Source organism: Mustela lutreola, chromosome 1 (genome assembly GCF_030435805.1).
Source record: "Mustela lutreola isolate mMusLut2 chromosome 1, mMusLut2.pri, whole genome shotgun sequence".
In the NCBI taxonomy this organism is placed as follows: Eukaryota; Metazoa; Chordata; class Mammalia; order Carnivora; family Mustelidae; genus Mustela; species Mustela lutreola.
The window spans coordinates 12,325,478-12,347,431 of NC_081290.1; the positions used below are offsets into that span (position 1 = coordinate 12,325,478).

General features: G+C 36.5%; 1 long non-coding RNA gene across 1 annotated transcript; it reads right to left on the reverse strand.

The window, feature by feature from the left end:
- Window positions 1-2,067: 2,067 nt before the first annotated feature.
- LOC131823581 (uncharacterized) lies at window positions 2,068-20,867 on the reverse strand. The gene is made up of 2 exons (XR_009350606.1): window positions 19,173-20,867; window positions 2,068-16,215 (listed from the first exon to the last, which is right to left on the reverse strand). It is a non-coding gene; the product is annotated as an uncharacterized LOC131823581 (long non-coding RNA).
- Window positions 20,868-21,954: the final 1,087 nt, after the last annotated feature.

Sequence of the window (21,954 nt, forward strand, 5' to 3'; positions counted from 1 at the left end):
TTCTCCAGTGTTACCATCCACACAAATCCTTACACATACACATGAAAATTTCATTTATCTTTTTCACCCACCTTTTCTTTGTTCTGTAAATTATTTGGTTTTCTTTCAGCTATACAGAGAATGTTACGTGGTTATCAACCATTCATCATGATCAGCTTATAAAGCCTCTTGATCAACCAGTCTTCTGGATTGTCATTTGTCACAAAGCAGTCAACACCCACCTTCTTAAAACCTCACCTGGTTCCAGTACCACTCTTTGGATGTGATTGGGTTCCTGCTGGCTTGTGTGGCAACTGTTACTTTCTTTGTCATAAATGTTGCTTGATTTGTTGTCAAAAGTTTAAGAAAGAAAAGAAAAAAGGGAATAGACTTTTGAGACATAGAAGGTATAGTAAGCCAGGAAGCATAAGTAAGATCACTCCATTTAATTCAACCTCTGCGAATCAAGTTGTGACACATTCTCCCCCACATTTCGTTAAGACCTGTGCCTCACCTAAATATTTTATTCTTGGTTAAATATGCTGTGTATTATTTATAATTAAGTATATTTAATTATACTTATATAATTAAATGTATTTGTATTATATGTATTTATAATTATTAAATATACTGTGTATATTTATAATTAATCCATTCTACCCGAAGAGGGAAATAATCCTATGTTTTTTACAACTACTTCCCTCAATATTCCTTAAGATTTAAATAATAATTTAGTAATATTGAGATTCTTCAATTCTGTTCATCAAACCAAGGAGGACATGCTACCTATAAAGATATAGTCCCTTTATAATTCTTTTTAAAAATCCTCAAATATTTCTACCTTAATACTGATATATAATTTCGTAACTGCGGGAAAAAAAAGACTCACTGCAGTTTTAGTCTGTGACTTAAGAAGCCTGATTGTTTTTACCACACATTTTCAGAAACATATGCTCTATAAATAAGATCAAGTACATGTGCGCCTGACAAAGAATAGCATAGCTGAACACTTTTTATAAGTGGCAAAACAGTATTATTCATACTACTGTAGGAGGGGAGAGATTCTAGTATAAACTGACTGTATAAGTTTATACTCCAACTAAGACAAAGGTGCCCGAATTTTGGGGGTTTTTGTTTGCTTTTGTTTTTTTCGTTTCCAGTTGGGTCTTTATTGGTTAAGTAAGAGAAAAATTGTTCCCCAGGGGCCAGCTTTCTTTCTGCTAAGTAATTCTATAGCTTCTGTGTCACAAGATGGAAAATTCTGCTAATAAAAAAGTATGGATGCTCTGTCATTAGGTAGAGTGCGTATCTTGTTTAGTATCAAGTGCCAGAAACACATGCCTCAAAAGGGAAAGGCAAATGGAAACCTTGTGCAGAGGCGGGTATCCCCTCAGAAATGGTATATGCTGAGTGCCAAAATTGAGCTCTTGCTGCCATCCTTCTACCTCTTAAAAGCCAGAAGGTCAGGAAACCTCTAGACTCCTTGATGGACAGATAGCCCCAGGTCCCCACTAGCCCACCATTCCTGGGGAGGCTTTCCAGGTCCAATTCCAGAGATCACATTTTCTTCAGCCAAGACCCAATATGAGAGGTGGGGCCATCTTTAAGGACACAAGTTATGACCTAAGTACAGATGGAAGAGAAGTTCAAGTTTGGTCAAGAACCTCAGCACAATGTTGAGGCAAGTAAATCCTTTGTGTTTATAGTTCACAACCCTCTTCAAATACAAAATACTTTTTCCTATAAATTTCCTTTGTTACAGGAATTCTGAATGTTCTAACTGGCTTCCTACCTAGAACTATGCACCAGTTCTTTGGTTGAAAGGACTATAGATACTTTCCACACAAAGCCTTGGATATGTCTGAGTATCTGTTCTTACTTTATTGAACAACCCTTTATAACTGGATAGTAAGACACAAAATAAAAGGAAAGCATGATAGATGGGGTCCAGTAAGGTAGTTCAATTGCTCTGGATTATGTTAGAAGATTTCCCCCCTCCTAAAATAATCTCCCATTTTTTGACCTTACGTTGTCAAATCAAGTATTTCCAACTCCTTTAATACATGGGATACTGAAGATATCAAAACAGAAACTTAGATAACCTTTTTATTGATTCTTTTCTCATACAGCATAGAAAAATAAATTGCTGATGGCATAAAGAGCCAAATATTGTGTGCAACAATTTTTAAATTCCATGCATAAGAAAGCATTTGAAATAGCAAAAAGGCCTCCAGCACTTGCCTTTAAATATTGGCATTTAGGGTCAGAATACAACTTACAAGGTAAACCATAAAAATAAAAAAGAAACCAAGTTAAGAACAGTTCTTCTGACTGACAAGAGAAATATTTAAACAGTTAGATGGAAATGAGGCATACTTAGCACTTTTGATTATATGGAGACTTTTACAGCATTCTTCTACACAACAAAATTATTTTAGCAATAGTCACTGATGAAATTAATCACATTAATAATATCCAAAAAGGAAACAATGAATATTTTCTTTTATTAAACCCAGAATATATAATCATGTCACTAAAAATTAAAAACTAAATAGTAAAGTACAAAGACGAAAAAAATAATGCATTAATGTTCTTTTAATTACACTAATATCTTTTTAAAAAAAAAATAGGTGGTGGAAGGGGTAAAGGAGGACAAACCTCACACATACACATTAGCCTGAGGCATAATGAAGCTCTATGTCACACATACACATTAGCCTGAGGCATAATGAAGCTCTATGTCACACATACACATTAGCCTGAGGCATAATGAAGCTCTATGTCACACATACACATTAGCCTGAGGCATAATGAAGCTCTATGTGTACTACCCAAGCTGAATTCCAATCTACTTGTTTTCTTAATGAAGTAACTTCTACAAATAAGATAATGAATGACTGCCAAAATTGGTCCTTGCAATTCTTAGACCATATAGCCAGATACATAAACCTATGTCCAGCCATAGGCGATCAAGAATTCTCATTCCTTTTAATTCTGAAAAGTTTCACAGACAGCGATATAAAACTTAGAGCCAGGAAACGTACATTTAGCAAAGTCACAAAAATCCCATTACAAATTCCAAAAATTACAATACTATCCATGTGTTTTTTCCTCAGGGTTGATTCTAGCATCTTCCAAATGTCTAAGAAGTCCAAAGAAATTTAAACACAAAAACTTCAAGTGGTTACACAGAATGACAGAACTGATGGAACTTTTTCATCTTTATAATCTCTGTGCTAGTATTATTTCAAATATATTGCTTACAATCAGAATTACTTAAACACCACAGAGATCAAAAACAAAAATCAAGTGATTATGAACTTAATTTGATAATAACGAAGATGTGGTCCATATACACTATGGAGTATTATGCCCCCATCAGAAAGGATGACTACCCAACTTTTGTAGCAACATGGACGGGACTGGAAGAGATTATGCTGAGTGAAATAAGTCAAGCAGAGAGAGTCAATTATCATATGGTTTCACTTATTTGTGGAGCATAACAAATAGCATGGAGGACATGGGGAGTTGGAGAGAAGGGAGTTGGGGGAAATTAGAAGGGGAGGTGAACCATGAGAGACTATGGACTCTGAAAAACAATCTGAGGGGTTTGAAGTGGCAGGGGTGGGGGGGGGAGGTGGGAGGTCGGGGTACCAGGTGGTGGGTATTAGAGAGGGCACGGATTGCATGGAGCACTGGATGTGGTGCAAAAATATGAAGACTGTTATGCTGAAAATAAATAAATAAATAAATGATACTGAAAAAAAAAAATAATAATGCACAAGGTTGGGTCCATCTATGTCAGGAATGGTGTAACCAAGCATTCTAATTCCATATTTCATATAGAATGCAATGTTTATGAAAGGATAAATAATACAAATATACTACTAGTTTTCTGCTCATATTTTTTAGTATATCTTTAGGCCTAATTTTTAAGTACCTTCTTTAAATATATGTTCTTAAAATCCAACAAGTCACAAAAATTACTGAACAAAAATAAAGGTGAGGCCTTTAAAGGGATGGGTCCTGCTGACACTCTGCAGTCACCCCAATGCCCTCTACTGATAATGCATGACATTTAGCCAGTTAGCAAAGAAATGTTGGCAGCGTTCAGATTCAGTATGACAAAGCTGAATCTGAAACCAAGATACAATAAACTGAAAACTGGCACAGCAGACGATATTAAAAATTTCTCATTTGCTAGCAACCCAAAGATCTTGTACCTTTGAGCACTGCATCATGGTAAAACTCAGATGAATAATTTTAAAATGAAGTTTGTGAAATGGGGAGTGGAGGAAGTCCAGCCTCAAAGACAAGGCTGAAAGAGGCCCACTGAGTCTGTAGTCTCACTGATCTCCAAATGTATAATACGAATATACACACCAATAGACTAGACTCTTTTTATCAGTAGTAGCTAGCACATTAGTAGTTAAAGGGAGTCATTCTGTTGGACCCACATGGAACACTCTCTGCACCCATCACCAGTCTGTTCAAACAGCCATGAAAACGTACTAGAGTGATCAGTTATTTGGTGCCTTTTCTATAGGAGGTATGTGTTTTACCAACTCAAAGTATATGCAAATGCATTTCATGGATTCAATAAGCAAATCCCTAATTCTTTATCTCACTGGCCATCTTTTTGTTATGCTTTTTGTCTATTCAGGTTTGTTGTTTGCATATACTGCACTCATTTTCTACTGTGGTGTTTTTCTACTGACTCTTCTTTGGTGATGAAAAACTACAAAGGGTAAATTTGTTATTTGTTTTTTTATTTTATTTTATTTTTTTATTTGACAGAGAGAGATCACAAGTAGGCAGAGAGAGAGAGAGAGAGAGAGAGAGAGAGAAAGCAGGCTCTCTGCTCAGCAAAGAGCCCGATGCGGGACTCGATCCCAGGACCCTGGGATCATGACCTGAGCCGAAGGCAGCGGCTTAACCCACTGAGCCACCCAGGCGCCCCTAAATTTGTTATTTGTAAAACGTCTAAAATTCTGGGGTCATGGGTGACAGTGGCTCAGAGTGGCAAAGATAAGGTCAATGAAAATGATACAAACTGGTAAAAATTAATGAGAAGTCCTAAGTCAGATAAGATGACCTTTGGAGGTCTGATTGATCAATCTCAATGAGGACAAGCGGGATGCAAGAGCTGGAATGGAATGAAACAAAAATTGAAGCAAATACACTGACTCAATCAAAAATGCTGTGATGAAGAATAGAATGGGAGGCCTAGGAAAGGCCAGGAAAACAATTAGAAACAAGAGAGCTTTAGAAGTACATACAACAGGTAATCAGGAGAGTCTAAAGGCTCTACACTGGCTCTAAACTGGTGATTCTGCTAGGCTGCAGCAGAAGCAAGCAAAAAACATTTTGAAGGGATGTTTTCATAATACATGTGGAATGTTTGCAGAAACCAATACCTGTAGAAGATTAACTCATGAAAACCACATAAGGAGATAACCAACTATAAAAAACAGGATGATTTGCACCTAAAGATACAGACAGAGAAAAAAAGTGTTTAGACATGAGTGGTTCATATAAGAACGGAAGTGCTGAGAAGGATGTATAAAAGAACCACTCTGAAATTCTAAAAATCAGAAATTCATTTATTAAATGAAATATAATGGAGTATATGAAATAAAATAGAACCGAATGAATAGAAGAATGAACAAGATCAGTATAGAGAGAATTAGTGAATTTTCTGTTTTCCTGACTGAATCTTGATTGATAGAGACTCCTAGAACTAAAGGCTCCAGGAATTCCAGTGAACTGATTAAAATATAGGTGTTACCGGCCAGCACCTTGGAATATTCATAAATCTATACTGAAAGAAACAAAGATAAGTAAGTAGAGGAAGGGGAAGTTCCTCCTTATGGCAGAATTCCAATTAATAATTATAGAAGAAATTATGGATACATAAATCACCATCAGGCAGACACCACAGTAGTATTGGTTTAACGCAAGAATTATCCATCAATGGATACTAAAATTACAAGGCAAAGGCATGATGACAAATAGGACATTTACAGTCTCCAACTATCCCTTCACAAAATACTTAATTTCAAAAGGAAGATCATGACTTTATAGTGTAGAAACCTAAAGACATCATCTCAAGTGATCTGAGTTAGTAACACTGTGAATGAGACACAGTAACTTCATATGACTCATGAAAATGATAGTGAAAAGAGTACACATCACTTATTCAGCATTCTTGTGCAAAAATGCACAATCTGAATTTAATCATAAACATGAAGCAAACAAAACTAAAGGTCATTCTATCAAATAACTGGCCAAGAATTAATCAAAAGCATTAAAATTAAGAAAAAATATAAGGACAAAATATTATCTCAGATTAAAAGAGACTAAGGCGGTTGACAACAAAATACAACATATGATCCTGGATTGGATCCTGGTACGGGGGAAAAAAAATGTCTAGAAGCTAGATACTTAAACTGTGGTCCCTATACCCTACCTACTGTATCTACCTATCTACCCTAACACCCTTCTTATTCTCCCTACACCAAAAAAATCTGGATCCTCTTCTAAAAGAAATGAAATAAATTGTCCAGGGTAAAATATAGTAACTGAAGTCAATATTACACATCTAAGTAAAGCCTTTCTCATTCTGACATTTACAGGTCCCTTTACAGAATGCCTAGTGTGTATGTGTGTACATACATACATACATACATACACTTAGCATGAAAGCCAAAGTCAGCCAAAAATAAAAAGTCTTAGACAATCTTAAAACAAACAAACAAACAAAAAATCCAGTTAACAAGTCCTTCACTGGTACAAAGAGATCCAGTGAGTCATTCCATTGCCTCATTCTTAAATATAAACAGACAACTAAAGATTAACAAACATTTGGGGAGAGCTAATAAAATGGCAGAATAAAGCTAATACACACACACTCTCAACAGACATAATGAAGAATTTTTAAAAATGAAAGATTAGCTGTATTAGTAACGTCAGATATCAAAAATACTTCATCCATATAATATACTATAAAACAGAAAAAAGGGAGAGCTTTTGTATATTTCATACATCTTATGCCCCACCTCCTACCTTTTCAGCCCATTTTTTTTCTCCCGTTTTTACTGTGTCAAGGAGCTTTTAGAGTTATAGCCTAATAGCAAAGCTCTCTCACTTTCTGCGCTATGACTTGACACCACTGCACACACTGCTAAATGAACTCACCCAGCACTTACACGTGTATAATCTAGCAGTATGTTCAACAGGAGCTCTCTCCTATCCTTCAGGTAGGGTAGGACAAAATTAGCAATAAATAGAGTCATTTGAGGGGATATTCCACAGCTGCTTACTGAGGTCTCAGTGGGATTAAGTCCCAGTTGTCCACAGTAGTACACGGGGTACTGACTTTTCTCCCTTCCCTGGACTTTCCTGTTTCACCTTTCCCTATCCTCTACTCCTGGAACCCTTGGATTTCTCAAAAAAACTACTGCATTCTGATCCTTATCTCAGGCTCTGAAGAGAACACAGACAGAGATCATCTGTACCAGAACTGGCTTTAAAAGTAGACCCCCAAGAGGAAACTTGGGAACTGGACAATTTACTCGTAATTGGCAAGAATCATCTCATTGTTATGACATGGGCAAGGGTGACAACTCCTAAAATTCAGTAAAATCACAATTTTTGATTCATACAGGGAGTAAAGAATGAGGAAGGTAAAGTACTGACTTATGGGCACAACAGTACTCCTACAGTATACAGAGTGAAAGTGGCTTTTGTTAACAGTTTTAGAAGGCTTAAAATAAGGCAATGACAGCTCAGTTTAAACAAATATCAAATTGAAACATGCTGTGAAAGTCTGAACTTCTCCTTGGCAGTGTTTAGACTCTTCTCTTCTGAAGCAGCAGAAAACCAGGTTTAGAATGTAATTGCAAAGATAGCAGAGCTACAAAAGAGACCCAACTCACAACTTCAACAGGCCTCCTATGCCAAAGTCAGTGCCTGAATAGAAAAAGAATGGAACCCTGAGACCTGGGGTGGGGGGACCAAGACTGAAAATCTTGACTCCCCAGTTTCTTCTGGATTCTGCTTCTGGAGGTAGGTTGGTAAAGAAAAATCTACTGGAGACACAGTAAGGTTTCCACCCAACTGAAGCTATGACTTGATCATTCTGGACCCCCCCTATCACTGAGACAGAAAAATAGTTATTACGAGTGGGGACAACTGACTCTGACATTACTCTTACTAGGGTCACAGTTACATGACAGGAAACAAGGATTTTTCCCAAGACCCCGGAGATGTAGAAGAATGACTAACATTCAGTCAAGGAGGAACTCAGTGCCTAACGATAAGTCTCAAGTGTGTACTTGCAGCAACTATGGTCCAAGAAGGTTAGGGTAACATGGGGATAAGGGCTCATATCATCCCATCAGACTAATAATTTAGGACAGCCAGCCAAACTGCTGGCCCAGAGACAGGGAAATACGCAATTTGTAACAGAGGAGGATGATGATAAATATTTACTATTCCCTCAGAACCAGTTGCACAGTGAGGAGAAAACCTTGTTCTTACTAACACAGCACCCCTTTAAAAAGGGTGAACTTGGCCACCATACTGAAAAGTCTATCACTGATCAGACTTAACAGAGGGCACCAAGGGATAAGAGCATTGCAAAATGTGGACTGTATTTATTGCTAGTTTTGCCCTACCTGACCAGTTCTTCCCGACTTTCTAACCTGCCACCTCCCTTGTTTTCCTGCAGCCACTGCAGTATCGATCAGCTTCCTTAAAGAGATAACCAGTCACTTAGCAGCTCTCCTGCAGAATCTTGCTTTCTGCCCCTGAGTCTCTCTGATGTTACTGATGTTGTCCACATGAACATCCAGATACAGCAGAGATACACCATACAAAACCCCTGACAAATGGGAGACAAGAGGCATAATACATTTGCTCCTCTACCATTTTTTAGGTGGCTTAATCTAAGAAGCATTCTACATACCACTTTAGATGATCCCAGCAGGATAGAAACCAATTAGTTCTCCACAGCAGTGACCAGATTAATAATGAACCTTGGTACTGGTTTTCCCTCCTTTCTTATGTCACTTTCTTTTTCCCCACACTCCTGTTTCATAGGATTAGTTCTAGAAACAAAATAGTAACATGCAAGTCCTTTTCTTAACTGTAGCTTTCTAGAGGAAACTAAGCTAAGAGAGACATTCTTGAAAGATAAAAATGTAGTGGCTGAACCTGAAATACATGGAAAACAAAAAACATAACAAAAACAAGGAAATCTCTTAGAATGTATAAACAAAAGACAAAGATGACAGAAAATGTGACAAATGAAAGTATTACTCTAGGTAGTAAGATAAACTGAAGAAAAAAAGAACTGAAAAGGTAAAAAGCAGCTATTATCAGCAAAACAATATAATAAAGTTTTCTAGAGTAGACACGTATGTGATCTTCAAAAACAGACAATGGGAGAGCCAAGCTGGATGCATAATACATTCATTACAATGAAATTTTAAACAAGGGTAAGTAGAAGATCCTAAAAGATCTGAGAAGGGAAAATTTTGGATTACCTGCAAAGGAACAGGAATTGTACTTCCCCCAGCATCTCATAAGCAACAAGAAATGCAGGGACAAATCAACGTCTTTATTTTTCTGAGAGAAAAGTATTTTAATCTAGAGTTTTATATTTCTCCAAATTAGGAATCAAGTATTCAGAAAACAGAATTTCAAGTATTTTAGGAATTAAAACAAACTCACATTTCCTTCACCAGTTAGAATATACTAGGTTATGCTGCAATGATAACCCCCAAATTTTCCAGTCTTAAAACAATAAAGGTATATTTCTCTCTCATGTTCCATGTCCACTGCAGTTACACTGAAAGTTCTGGGTCAAATTATCCTTACCCCAGAAACGAAGTTGACAAAGCTGCCACTATATCTGGAACATTTTTGGTGACTTTCACGTAAGAAAAGAGGCTTTTCACTGAAGAGAGCAAGTAACTTTACACAACAAAAATATACAAACCTATAGTGTGCCTGGAAGGTAGATGGTGTGTTCAGGGGGAAAAATATATGGTAAACAGCACTAATGACTATTAAACTTTCTCAGGCAGTTATGTGAAGAATTTCCTCCAATAAAACAAAACTAAACCAAGAAACAAAAAGAAACTGGAATCACTAAACAGGGGACTCACTGTGGATTTGCTGTGCCAAGTCGTATAGTCAGGTTGGAAAAGGAAGACACATGGCTCCAGCAGAAGACGTCTTAGTTAAAAATGAGTGAGAAAGAGGACAGAAAAACTAAAAAGAGTGAGGACATGATGAAGAAAATAACTGGGGGCAACGGGAGTGTTGTTGAAGGGGGACCGAGGAGGAGGAGGTGAAGAGGTGGAGAAAGGAGAAAAGAAATCCAATTAAAATTTATCCTAGGAATATTATCCATTAAGGAGCATGGGTGTCATGACATGTAACATAAACAAGTAAACAGTATTATTTGGCTTTGGAGTAAGTAATAGTTGCAATATACAAAGCAGAGAAAATATTTATGGACCATGCTAAGAATCAATCTACAGTTGTAACTATAGTTACAAAACAATATAAATGCTATCATCCTTGATAATGCAAAGCTGCAGCATATTTTAGAGTAGTAAACTGAAGGCAGGAGGTTAATGGAGGTAGAAAGGTAAGTGAAAGGACAGAGGAACCAATTTCTTCATCTTACAAAATGAAGAGACAAGTGAAGCTTTCTCTAAAAAGAGAGGTAGTGGTCAGTTTCTGAGGGGAGGAATTGAGACTAAAAATGAAGCTGATTTGGAAGGAAGCAAAGTATTATGAAGGTTGGATAAATTTAAATACATATACATTATGTGCACTGTATAAATTTTGAAATAGCTGTATCCTATTATTTAGAGATTTGACAACTATCAGCAAAAACAAAAACTGAAATGGTTAAATACGGCTGATCATCAGAAGATACTTCTTTTTCATGTAAGCCCATAGACACCATTTGATCTATTTAACCACATGTATGAATTCTTAAGTTCTTGGTAAGATTTTTTTTTTTTTTTCCCTTCCTCAATGAAGTATTATCATTAAAGTCAAGAACTAGACAAGAATGTTTAGTTGTTAATCTTTACTATTCAGTACTGTACTGGATAGCCTGGCCAATTCAAAAGTAAAATATGTAAAAATACTAAAATTTGGAACAGAGGAAGAAAATCTGTCATCATTTGTGGGTAATACGCTATTGAGAAAAATCAAACACAACAAATGAAAAATTGTCACAGAATACTTAAATTCTGTAAGATAACTAAATGTAAGAGCAGTATCAAAAATGAATTTATTTCTAGGGTGCCTGAGTGGCTCGGTTGATTAAGCAACCTGACTCATAATTTCGGCTCCCGTCAGGATCTCATGGTTGTGAGATTTTAGCCCAACTTCCCCTTTGCCTCCACACTCAGCAGGGAGTCTGCTGAAAGAACCTAGATGTCCATCAACAGATGAATGGATAAAGGAGATGTGGTAGATATATACAATGGAATACTATGCAGCCATCAAAAAACCAAAACCTTGCTATTTGCAACAACATGGACGGAACTAGAGGATATTGTGATAAGCAAAATAAGTCAGTCAGAGAAAGACAATTATCATATGATCTCTCTCTCTGATATGAGGAATATGAAAGGCAGGGCAGGGGGTCATGGGGGAAGGGAGGGAAAAAATGAAACAAGATGTGACCAGAGAGGGAGATAAACCATGAAAGACTCTTAATCTCAGGAAACAAACTGAGGATTGCTTGGGGGGGGGGGGGGCAGGGGGGGATAAGGTGGCTGGGTATGGACATGGGGAGGGTATGTGCTATGTTTAAGTTGTTTAAGACTTAAGTTGTTTAAGGCCGATGATTCACAGATCCATACCCTTGAAGCAAATAGTATATATGTTAATAAAAATAAACTAGTTAAAAAAGGATTCTGTCCCTCTGACCCTGCACCCCTAACAATAAATAAATACATATTTAAATAAATAAAAATCAGTGTATGTCTTAAGAGGGAAAAAAAAGTTAATCATAAGGTATTACAGAATTTGTCATAATAGCAACAGAAACATAAAATAAGTAAAAATAATCCTAATGAGAAAGGTGTAATACATACTGGAGGAAAAATATAAAGGTTTACTTAAAAACATAAAGACATGAAAAAATGACAAGAACTACCAGGTACCTGGATGGTAACTGTAAGGACCTCTTTAGCCAGAGCGACTCCATCTTGGTTAAAGCCATTCTGTTGTCTGTCCAGTAAAACTGACCCTGCCTCACCCCCCTGAGAAACTTACTTAGAAGCAAGTCTGGGAAACCAGTAAAATATGGTCGACTAGTTCCTAATAACAGAGCCCAGAATACAAGGACGAGTCAGGCCAGGTAGAGACATCCAATCAGTAAAAGTACACATACTGCCTCCCTAACCACCGAAGAATGTAAACTCCGCCTTTCGGGCGCCAAACTTGAGCGCCAATTCTGACCAGAGTAATAGGTTAGGTCAAATAGCTACTATAGGGTAAACTGTAATTCAATTGGCCACCTGTGTGTGACCTAACATGACTACAATGTCACTGGCCACCTATGTGTGGCCAGACTTTTGCTCTATAAAAGGTAGTCTGTAAGATGGGGAGGGGTCACCCTCTTCAGAGATGGCTCTGGCTGGTCAGTCTGACTTCTAATGCTTAGCATAAAATAGAGCTTTGCATAACTTTCACCTTGTCTCAGTCTTGTTCCCCTGGCTGATCAGTCTAACTTCTAATACTTAATTCTTACAAAAAAATTTCAGCTCGAATATTACAGATTTAAAAACAAAACAAAAGAAAACTTTAATATTTAAAAATATATAAGAAAGTGGCAGTGAAAATGGAAGAAAATCAAGAGCCCATAAACTACTTACATATTTAACTATATTGAAGATTTAAGCTTTTATATGAAGATACCACAAACTGATAACCTATCATTAGTAGAGACAAGCCACTAATATTCATATGTGTATTATTCATATGCTCAAGCCCAGCATCTGGCTCCCTGCTCAGCAGGAAGCCTGCTTCTCCCTCTCCCACTCCCGCTGCTTGTATTCCCTCTCTCAGGGTCTCTCTCTCTGTTATCAAATACATAAATAAAATCTTAAAAAAAAAAAAGCACTCACAAATGTTTATGAGCAGAGATTAGAAAAAGGCAATTGACATGAAAAGAAATGTAAATGATTAAAAGGATTTATGAAAAGATGCTCAAATTTATAAATAAGTATGGTAACACAAATTAAAATAAAAATGAAGTAGTTTTTTCTGTTAGACTGACAGCAATTTAAGGGTTCTAAATATTCCAGTACTAATAAGAGACTGTGGTAAATGGGCAAGTCTCAGAGACTGTTAAATTGTACAACTTTAATCACTTGACAATACCTATCCAAATGTAAAATGACCAAACCATATCATTCAAGACCCCTATCTTACAAAAAATAGTTTAAATGTTAAAATATAGGTTCAAGAATATTCATTACAGCATAGCAGTTAAGGGCAACATTTAACTGTCCAAGGAAAAGTAAATGGATAAAGAGATTTTGGTATACTCATTAATAGAAAATATGAAAACCATTAAAAGAAAGAAAAGCATTCAATATGTAGTAAGTCAGAAATATGTTTACGGTACAGTGTGCAGTGCAAAAAATCTATTTGCAGAAGTATATGATATTTCCTAAAATAATCTTAAAACAAAGCATATAGATGATTATATAAATATTTTTTAAAAACCTGGAATAATAGTATCAAACTGATAATACTATCCATGGAAATTAGATTAGATTGGAAAGCCAGGCTATTACATTTTTGTACTTTCTGACTTAATATTTGTTTAAGGGGCATCCACTATTGTTGTAATTTCAATAGATCATTACAGTACTTTCAGACTTTTCTAAAGTATTACTTTACATTAAAACAAAAGAAAAAAACTAGTCAATAATTCCTAGCAATCTAGCTCCAACATAGCTTTGAATATATTTTCAACTATAGTCTTCTCCTATTTCCAACACCCACCCATACATCTATACTATTTCTAAATCTACTTCCCCCAAACAATCCTCTTCATCATGAGTTTAAACTCACATTCTCTCTGAATATGTATTTTATCTCTATGTAAGATTTAACCTCCTTGAAGGTAGAGATTGTCTTTTATATCTCTCAGAGTATCCCACTGAAAATGTTTCATACATTTTTGTTGAATTTAATATACATTTACTGACCTGCTGTATTGAATGTACTTTCAAAATTTGTACTAGTTCAGATTTGTTTACCCTTTTTAATGAAGCTCTTAGACACTAGGGGTTTTGGAGGAGGCAGTTCAAGATAGTAATGTAGAAAAGATCCTGAACTTGCCCCTTCCCATAAACATGAAATTTACAGTTACATATGTAAGAATTTCCTCTGAGAAAGACCTGAAAAACTAGCTGAGCAACTCCTTTACACTGGGCCAATGAAACAGAGGCCACTCAGGAGAGCTTGAGACCCAATCCCACCATAAACCCCATCCCCAGTGTAGGGACCCACAATTTAGGAGGGAACTCAAAACCCTGAAACATCTTCCTGAAAAGCAAAGGCTTAGACCCGCAAATTGGACACCCCAACTTTTAAGAGCCCCAAAATGTGTGGTTTGAAATCTAATGGGTCTCATGTCCAAGACCCAAAGGACTGTGATGAACTGAGAAACAGGTCTTAAAGCGTTCGCATGCAGACTCACTCACCACAGGGCTCAGTGCAGAAGCAGCCATCTGAGCAGCTTCCAAACCCATGTGAAAAAAACTCATTTGCTAACCTTAAAAGCACTGGACAGAAGGGCAGGAGCTCTCTGGGATACTCTCCAGGGATAGAGGCTGCTGGGAGCCACTCTGGACACTTTTTCATCCCTCTCCTCTCACATCTTCATCCTCTCCATCTACCAGTCTCCAGAGCGCCAGAATCCCCCCGAGAGCAGCTTTTATGATCCCCTGATCACCAGTTTTTACATCTGGTGTCCCTGATCCTACAGCTGCAACTCAGAGGAAGACCTTGATCACTTGGCCCTGTGAGGCCTGTAGGACCATAACAACTGGGAAGGCATCTCTTGGCAGATTACCATCCCTAGGGCACTGCACAGATAGAAGACAGAAGCATATGCTCAGTCTTTCTGAGAAAGAGGCCTATTTTCAAGAGCTATGGCCTAAATGCCAGCCTTCCAGTCTGGCACACTTCCAGAGGCCAACAGAGATACTCTCAGGACACTGTTAAAACTAATAAATTCAGTGAAGTTACTAGGTTACAAAATCAAATATAAAAAATTCGTTGCATTTCTATACACTAATAATGAACTATCAGAGAAATTAAGAAAACACATTTACAACTGCATCAAAAAAAATAAAACACCTAGCAAAAAAATTAACCAAGGAAATGAAAGACCTGTATACTGAACACTATATGACACTGCTGAAAGAAACTGAAGACACAAATAAATGGAAAGATATTTTGTACTCGCCAGGGGGGAATAATTAGTATTGTTAAAATGTCCATACTACCCAAAATAACATATAGACTCAATGCAATTCTTATCAAAACTACAATGGCATTTACCACAGAAATAGAAGAACAATCATAAAATGTGTATGGGAACAATACTCTGAATAGTAAAAGCAACCTTGAGAAAAAGGAACAAAACTGGAGGTATCACACTCCCTGATTTCAAACTGTATTACAAAGCTATAAAGTAGCTTTGTAGCTTTTTAATTACAAAGCAATTAAAACTGTAAGGTACTGGTGGGGCGCCTAGGTGGCTCAGTCAGATAAGCGTCAGACTCTTGATTTCAGTTTAGATCTTGGTCTCAGGATCATGAGTTGAAGTCCCACGCTGGGCTCCATGCTGGGCATGGAACCTACTTCAAAAACAAAATCAAAAACAATGGAACAGAATCTGGAATCCAAATTTAAACCCATGCATATATGGTCAATTAATTTACAACAAAGCAGCCAAGGATATACAATGAGGAAAGAACAGTCTCTTCAATAAATGGTGTTGGGAAAACTGGACAGCCACATACAAAAGCATGAAAATAGATCACTATTTTATGTCACACACAAGTTAACACAAAATTTATTGAAGACCAGAACTTAAGACCTGAAATCACAGAACTCCTAGAAGAAAACATGGCTGGTGAGCTGCTTGACATCGGTCTTGGCCATTTTTTAGATAGGACTCTAAAAGCAAAAGCAACAAAAGCAAAAATAAGTGGGACTGTACCAAAGTAAAAATGAAAGGCAACCTACAGAATAGCAGAAAACATTTGCAAATCACGTATCTCATACAGGGTGAATATCCAATATATAATGAATTCATAAGAACTCAACAGCAGAAAAAGGACCCAATTTAAAAATGGGCAAAGGTGGCACTTAGGTGGCTCAGTTAAGTGTCTGCCTTTGGCTCAGATCATAGTCTCCCCTGTTCAGTGGGGAGTCTGCTTCTCCCCTTCCCTCTATCCTTCCCCACTCCTGCTCCTGTATGCTCTCTCCCAAGAAATAAAATCTTTAAAAAAAAAAAAAAAATGGGCAAAAGATCTGAAGGGACATTTCTCTAAAGGCATACAGATGGCTAAAAGGTACATGAAAAAGTGCTAACATCACTAATAATCGAGAAATGCACATTGAAACCACAAGGTATTACCACACGCCTGTTAGAATGGCTATTATCAAAAAGACAAAAAATAATAAGTGGTGGTGAGGATGTCGAGAAAAAGGAACACTTGTGCACTGTTGGGGAGAATGTAAATTGATTCAACCACTGCAGAAAACAGTGTTAAGTTTCCTCAAAAAATTATATAGCTACCATGTGACCCAGCAATGCCACTACTGGATATGTACCCAAAGAAAATGAAAACACCAGGTTGAAGATTATATATCTATATATATAGATATATATATCTATATCTATATATATCTCCTGATTTTCATTTCATTACTTAACAATAGCCAAGACAATGAAACAACCTAAGGGTCCACCAGTGGACAAACTGGGTAAAGACAGCATACGCAGAGGCATGTGTGCGTGTTTCACATGTGCATGCACACATACACAGGCTAGAATGTTACTCAGCCACAAAAAAGAATGCAATCTTGTCATATGAACAACATGGAAAAACCCTGAGGGTATCATGCTGTGTGAAATAGGTCTAACAGAGAAAGACAAAGGCTGTATGATTTCATTTATAAGTGGGATCTAAAACAAAACTAAAACAAAACCTAGACTCACAGAGAACAGACTGGTGGTTGCCAGAGGAGAAGGGGCTGGTGGTGGGAGACAACATAGGTAAAGGCGATTAAGTACAAAGGTACAGTTATAAAAGTAGTCACAGGGATACAATGTACAGCACAGGTAATATTGTTAATAACACTGCATTAACTTCGCTGCATAATAGTAACTAAACTTTGGTGCTGACCATTTTGCAAACTAATATAATGTTGTATGTCAATTATACGTCAATAAATTAAAAAAAATGATTGTGGGCTATTGAGTTAAATGAAGCTCAAAATAAACAAAAAAACAAAAACAATGAGGCTCAAAGCCTGACTTTACTGCATGCAATGAAGTCTGAAGCACCCACCAGAGATGATGTGATGATTAAATGTGACATCATTAAAGTTTGCTTACAATTGTCCTCCTTTAACATACTTCTTACTATGCAACTCCAGTGTGCTCTGAGCACCTTTCCTCCACATCCACACTTGGATCTGATGAGTCCAGTTACAAAACATATCCCTGTATGGCTTCTGAATAAGCCAAAATGTACTTTCACATAATGTTTGTCCCTAATAATACTATGCCCTCATCCTCTGTATTTTACTAGATTATGACCTCTTCCCAAATCCCTAACTGTACCTGAAGGATCGTTGTTTCAAGGTCCAGTGAAAAACGAAAGTTCCTCAAACATTAAAAAAGCTTTATTCTTCTCTATTATGCAAGATAATTCTGTCTTTGTCTTGTTTGTTAGATTTATCTTAAACCAGTTTCCCAAAACTGCAAAGTAGTTTTAACAATTCCAGGCTCAGAATCACGTAATTTAGTTCCCTGAAGTGAAAATGTATCTTGTCTAGTATCTGTCCCATGAGAGCAAGTAAATCTCTTTCCCAGAAGTCCTCAGAAAAACTCCCATGGCATTTCATTGGCCTACGTATGGTAAACTGCTCAGTTCTAAGCCAAGCCCTGGCAAAAGGAATGCCATGCCCGGACTAAGTTCCTAGGGTAATAACCTAATATAAGGCCAATCAAGTCTACTCTGAGGATGGGGCCAGCTATTCCTCAATCACACAGGTTATGGTAGGACAGGATAGTTAAATGATAAAGAACTGTCAGGGTGAATAAAAGAATGGAGGCCATATAGGAAATCAGTAAGATTCATCATAACCATTATTTAAGATTTATTAATAGAAAGTCCGTGGGGTCTGTTCTCAAATTCTCAAACTGTGTGTCCTCAGGACAGTGATGACACCTGCTATACTATAATGCATGTTTCTGAAGATGTCTGCTTACAAAGAATGACAATATGTACGATAATAGCCCCAATTTTTGAAATTTTTTCACGAGCATTTAAAGTTTGAAAACACAAAAATAACAAATTAATGTTTTGAGCTTAAACTTAATCCCAATAACATTCTACATTAATTTTCAGTTAAAAACTTTATGAAGTTAAACAGAAAATACTTCTTTCATTTAAAGGAAATGTCCCCATTAAAACCACTTAAGTCTTAATTTGTATCAAGCACCTTGATGGCTCAGTCGGTCAAGCATCTGCCTTTGGCTCAAGTCATGACCCTAGGTGAGGATCAATCCCTGCATCCAGGAAGCCTGCTTCTCCCTCTCCCACTCCCCTTGCTTGTGCTAATAAATAAAATCTTAAAAAATGTATTCATTTGTACCAAAATTCTCATCCACTTCTCAAATATACTACAAATGAACCAGAAAGTATGCATTTTTGCATTCTATAAGCCAGATATTTGCCAACAGATTTAATATTTTTAGCCAGAAACTGAGCTTACATTTTAGAAGTACTGAGTCCCTTAGAAACTTTGAGAGGCTAACTGTAGCCTCCTGCCTTCTTGCCATATAAGTTAAAAATGACAGTGACATCAGTGGAAGCCAAATCTACTATGAGTTTACTGACCTGTTATACCCTGAATATCATTAGTAGGATTGAACATTCCTTCAGATGCCACAGACACACACAGAAATAAGAAACTGAAAGGGAAACACAGATGTGTGAGATTTAGAAACAAGGAAGAGGCCAAAAAATTAGATGACTTGGATGACTGTGAATTAAGCTATACAATTCCTATACCTACTAAAATGAACTTGAGGTCTAAAGGTTTGCCTTCCCACCCCACAAAAAAAGGGTTTGGCTCAATAACGTCACACGCCTCATTCTTAGTAAGTGTATCAAATTGCATTAGGCATTTTTTCTACCCAAATCAAGTAATATTAAAAATCAGGATAAAATGACTAATGTGTCAATCACCCTTACCTTGAGGTCAGGAAACTCTAGTCAGTGAAATGCTGGCAATAATTCTCATTTCCTTCTTCTTATTCCATACATCCAACATCCCTTGAGAGAATTTTAATAGTATGACAGGGCAGAATCTATGTCCTTCAGAAGTGTGTTCATTGCTTTCTACAGCAGAATGAAAAGAGATATCCAGAAGGAAGCTATGCCTACGACAAAATATTCTGTGAGTGAAAAGTCAGACATTCAGATATTAGTTCTAAATGAGATTCTACATTAAAATTTGATCAGACATCTGTTGTCATTTGGAAACTGTCCTTCCTAATGTAATTCCCCTGGAGCGGACTGTATTATATCACCTGCCTCTTTTGTCTTCCACACTGGCTGGTCTAAGAACCCCACTTCCCTGAACACACATTAGAACACATACATATTAGATCAGAGCTGGCTCCATGAAAACTAGCATAGCTATTCAGTCCTTTTGAGGAAATGATCAACTCAGTGGAAAACTGCTCTCTCTCCTTCTGACACTGCTAAGTATATGGGTACAGGAGACTGGAGGTGGTGACGGGACATTTTTAGTACACTTAGAGTACAACTAAGAATAAAGCCATTATAGAGGGAAAGCAAAGCCAAAAGAGAAGTAACATACCTGAATTCAGTTTCACTCTCTTGAACTTTTACTCCAGATAATAAAATCCTGGACTGATTTCTAAACTTTGAATAACTGAATTTTGTTTTTGACTTCAACATATGGTACAGTGCTTGTTACTGATGTAGAGAGTTTTAGATTAACATCACATAGTCCATGGAAGAAACCACACCTCTCACAGTAAAAAAAAACTATCGCGTCTTCAATTAGCTAATCAAACATTTCAATTTTACAGATCTATTACTTTGACTCCTCTGCATAGGGGATAAAATTATAAAGCAACCTTTCATACCACATTCCTGTTAGTTTCCTCCTCAAAAAAAAAAAAAAAAAAAACCAGAAGAAAAGTTATTGGGAGGATTAAATTATTTATAATTAATAATTATTAAATTATCAAATAAGTATATTAGTAAGAATTCAATACATGTTAGCTAAATATTTAGAATAAACTAAGTGGATAGTTAATAACCTTCTTAAGACCCAAATACAAAGCACAAGCTAGTGACCAGACACTTCAGGAAATACCTCTCTTAGTAAGAAAGCTTGAAGACAGTATGTTTAATATCCTTTGTAGAACCTGGCACCATTGTTTTAAATATACATTAATTTATGTTCTATTTCTTTCCAAAACAGATGTAATGGCTTCCCTTGAAATACCAAATTAGATAAAAATACGGATGTAAACTTGTTCCATCAACTGCTACTTTTGTCCTCATCTATAAAAATAGGAAGTGGGATGTTACAGGAGGATAAAGCACAAAGTACCTTTGCAGACTGTTAAATACGACTTACAATTTCTTACTACGATTATTTCAGAAAAATTACTTTAATATTACCTAATTTTGTGTAACTGGTTATTTCTTAAAATAACATTTTTGTTGATTCCTCTGCATCTTAGAAGCTTTCAGTTTAAAGGGCAAGAACAAAAACCCTTAGCTATTATATTAACTGTAACTTACTGATGAATACAAATGTCACTTAAGTGACTTCCCCTGTATCGCCAACTGTTTTCAGTCTAACTGAAGGCAATGATACACTAGAACCCAGGTTTCGTAACAACCAGCTAAATGTTCTCTCTTCTCTACCATACTGCACATATAACATATATCCTCAGGCTTAATTTTTGCAATAGGTAAATAAAACTATTAATTATGAGTACACAGAAAAAATATTCTAAATGCCAGGGAGAATATAAAAGCAGTAAACTGATAGTTTTAAGTGTCTTTCAGGAGTGAAGTTCATGCATTCCCCTTTTCAGACCAACACAGATTAAATACAAAATTGCAATCGTGATTTGGTACAACTCCAAGGGGGTCATATATTTAAATATCCCAAATGTTTAAATATTCAACTTATTAAAAGCCAAAATTTCAGGTATAACTCAAGAAACTGAAATGCAACAAAGTCTTCTGTAAATTGTATTCATAAACTATATTCTTCTGTGGTCATTTATTTTATATAGCTTGTTACTACTGGGAAGGATTGATGGTTAACTTAAACGATGTTATCTGTAAGAGGTTAATTTAGAAGTAGATTTTAAAAGATAGAAAAACATCTTTAAAGTTGTTCACTTATCAAAGATGAAAACAGAAAGCCTGAAATAAGGAAATAATCCTGTCACCAGAGTAGATCCAAGAATGTTAGAAGAATAAATACTTAACCAAATATCAACATAATCCCAGCAAGTACCATTAGTTCTTACATTAGAAACAGAACTAAGCTTTTAACATAACTGGCCTAGGTCAATCACTTCTGCTAAACTAGGCAAAAAAAAGGTGAAGAGCAACCAGGGTT